The 3,503-nt window shown below is 37.4% G+C and overlaps 1 long non-coding RNA gene across 1 annotated transcript; it reads right to left on the reverse strand.

Annotated features, from left to right (window-relative positions):
* Nucleotides 1-436: 436 nt before the first annotated feature.
* Nucleotides 437-1,101, reverse strand: LOC124553799. The gene is made up of 2 exons (XR_006968136.1): nt 964-1,101; nt 437-531 (listed from the first exon to the last, which is right to left on the reverse strand). It is a non-coding gene; the product is annotated as an uncharacterized LOC124553799 (long non-coding RNA).
* Nucleotides 1,102-3,503: the final 2,402 nt, after the last annotated feature.

A 3,503-nucleotide genomic window follows, 5' to 3' on the forward strand; every position in this document is an offset into this window, starting at 1 on the left:
AGAGAATACTATAATCTAAAAATGTAAAATTACAACTAAATAAGCAATTTCCAATTATGTGTACCAAGCAAATTATGCTTAAAAATGTAAAATTACAACTAAATAAGCAATTTCCAATTATGTGTACCAAGCAAATCATGCTTTGAGTCAGTGATTTCTTTTGCCACAATTGATTAAGAAACATGCAAACTGAAGGACTAGTGAATAATCATACTTTACCTGTGAAAAGCAGCAAAGCCATTAGAGACAGCTATGTGCATAGTCCAATTTATGCTGAAATTATCAACTTGGTATTTCAATTAAATTTTGTGACCTATAGGCAACACGTTAAAGGAATCAAAAGAAAAAAACACAAAATTAATTTCTTTATTAACAATGCTCGGATTTCCACACCACCATAGAGGTACCAAGCTTGATGCGTTACTCATTTTTTTTACATGGCAAGTTTCCCCAGTATGCCTATAAACCATGAAAAACACAAATAGCTACTTCTTGCTGTCTTCTCTTCTTTGGACTTTCACTTCAGAAACTCTGAAACATCCATTACAAAAATAGGTAACACCACTCACAAATCTGGATTCTGTCACTGCAATTCATAGCAATTTTACTGTAAAAATACTGACTATGGTCACTGATGTCATTTTGAACATTCAGAAATTTTCAAGTGTGAAGGAACATGTTACTGAAACAAAATACTAGAGCGATACTGAAGTTAGAATACAGTCACTACACAAAATCTGACCAACAAAAGTTACGAAGATTGCAACTTAAATACCGAAGCCATTTCTTATGAGAATATGCTGTTACCACAAATAATCCTCATAGTTGTACTGAAAGAAACATTACAGGGTAACACAGTGCATCACAATACTATAGGCACAAAGAAGGAAATTCTGTAGATTTACCAGACACTTTTCTTTTCTTTTCTTGCACATCATAAAATTATTATACAAAGTTACTTACCATCCATTGTCTGGAATATAAACTTTCCTTTCTCCTCTGCAAGCATGTGCTTTTGCAGCATGTGTTCTCAAATTTGCCAAGACGTTGAAAAAAATTGCAGTCATCCTGCAGGCACTTCACAGTAACTTCCATATTTGGTTCTATATGCACACACCTGGAAAATGAAGGATACAAAGGTTTCCATAATTGAAATGCTTTATCGCACATGCAACACAAAATCTGGCATTGTACATACACCCACACGGCATCACAAAGAATGGCTTGGCTCAAAGAATATCTGGGGTTCAAAAACTACCAGCGATACTGGCTAGCGTGAGAGATGACCTCATGTCATGATATAACGTCATGATTCCTGAGGGCCTGCGAGCTGCTTCTGCAAAGGATGGCTAGGTTTAAAGAAATCCGTGGTTTGAAAACTGCCAGCGATATTGACTAGCGGGAGAGATGACGTCATGATCCTGGGATTACAGAAGTGTCAGATTCCAGGCGTCTGCTTTGCCCCATGACATCATCAATATGGCAGAAATGGCTATTCTAAGCATCTTCAATATGGCACCTGTGATGTCACTACATACACATGGCAACAAACATGAAAATATGTATAAATAAGACAATAACATCTCCATCCAAAACTTCAATCAAATTAATGAGACAACTGTGGGAAATTGTGGGTTTTAGGGAGAGGTCAAGCTAAATATAAGAGGTTTTTTTTAAAAAAAAAACAACCAACCAAACAAACAAACACACACGGGAGGGCACCATGAAACACAACAAGACAACATCTGCAAACACAACCAACTCATAAACACCGTGGCGTAATGACATCACCCACGACAATAAACTTACGTCAATGCAGACAGGTGGAATCGGACGCTTCTGTTGACCCCATGATTCGTCAGGGCTTGCGAGCCGCTTTTCATTACACCTTCTACAGCCACAAGGCATTATACGTAGCTATTTCAACTGGCACCGATGTCTCATTGGTTGGCCGTAAGAGTCAGTTAGTTGTAGCTACCGGTATGTAGATCTTTGAACGCTTCGTTATTATGATTTTCCCAGGAGTTATCTTGGTGTGTGTGTGTGTGTGTGTGTGTGTATGTGTTGTGCTTTTCTTAATTTCTCGCCGTACTTTACACCATGGCTGATGTTGCACAGACTGGTGGTGTAGCAGGCTTGTGTGACGTATGGGGGTGAAACATTGCAAGAATATACAAGTAGAGCCTAGGAAAGAAATATTACATATTTATGATAAGCTGGTGACAAACATAAACAAACACATGAAGAGACACAGTTCTGCTTCTGGAAAGGTAGGAGAAATGTTGGTTACCTCTCAGTCACCATTTAAATGCTGCGTGAACCTTAATGCAATAATGTAACACAACTGCCGTGACCAGATGGCTGGTTTATAGTCAAGTGTGCCATATTAGCAAAAATGTTATGGAGATATCACCAGTGTGAATGTCTGCAGTAGCCCCTGTGCAGTGCAGACTGAGCAGAAACGTTCACGTATCACAAACAGCCCACAAATGGGTGCAAGCTAAGGCTATAAAAGAAAGGGTTGAGAGGGTTAATTACTAGGCAAGTCATGGGAGGCGAATGCCAGAACTGCTGTAAAACTCTTTGACAATTAACAGGTAACTAGTACACTTAAGCAAAGTAAAGTGTCACTTGTGATGTAGGCCCTCTGGATAGATCATTTACAAAGAGCTGGAGGTGCGGCCTTTCCCCTGAATTTTTAAAGTAGTTTCATGAAGCACAAATAACTAATTTTAGATATTTAAGTAATGCAGGCCCTAGTTTCTCACTGCACCTTCACTGTGTTGTTCCACATCCCTCAAGATTCTGCTTCATAATTGGCAGTATTAAACATGATGGATGAATAAGTGCATTAATTCTGTTTACACGTTCCTTTTCCATCACAGTATGATATTAAGATATTAAGCAAACACCCGTTTCCTTTGTTGTTTAGATGACGTACTGAGTGCAATACGTTTTGATGCTCTCAGAGGCAAGAATTGATATACCATTTGGAGAGTGTTCACAACAAAAAATGGAGTTCAAAGAAATGACATTTAATTCTGTGGAAGGTGACGAAACTAAAGTGTACTGTATTGTATGTATGTATTTGCCAGATAATTACTGTTGTACATTGTTTGTATGTGTAGGTCTTTCCAATGAGTTAATTATATGGTGTAGTAATCGTTATCAGGAGAAAGAAAACTGGCATTCTACGGATCGGAGCGTGGAATGTCAAATCCCTTAATCGGTCAGGATAGGGAAATGGATAGGTTAAATAATAATAATAATAATAATAATAATAATTTTATTGTCATTCGGCCATTACAGCAATAGACAACGTCATATACATACTAAAATACAATTAATAGTTTGAAAGAAACAACAGGTTTCTTGTTAACATTATAGTATTATATTACAGTTGATAAATTCTCTTATGTCATAGAATGGGTGGAGGACTAGCCAGTCATGAATTGTTTGTTTGAATAATTGTTCAGGTAATTCTTGAACAGATTGAGGAAGTT

Source organism: Schistocerca americana, chromosome 11 (assembly GCF_021461395.2).
Source record: "Schistocerca americana isolate TAMUIC-IGC-003095 chromosome 11, iqSchAmer2.1, whole genome shotgun sequence".
In the NCBI taxonomy this organism is placed as follows: Eukaryota; Metazoa; Arthropoda; class Insecta; order Orthoptera; family Acrididae; genus Schistocerca; species Schistocerca americana.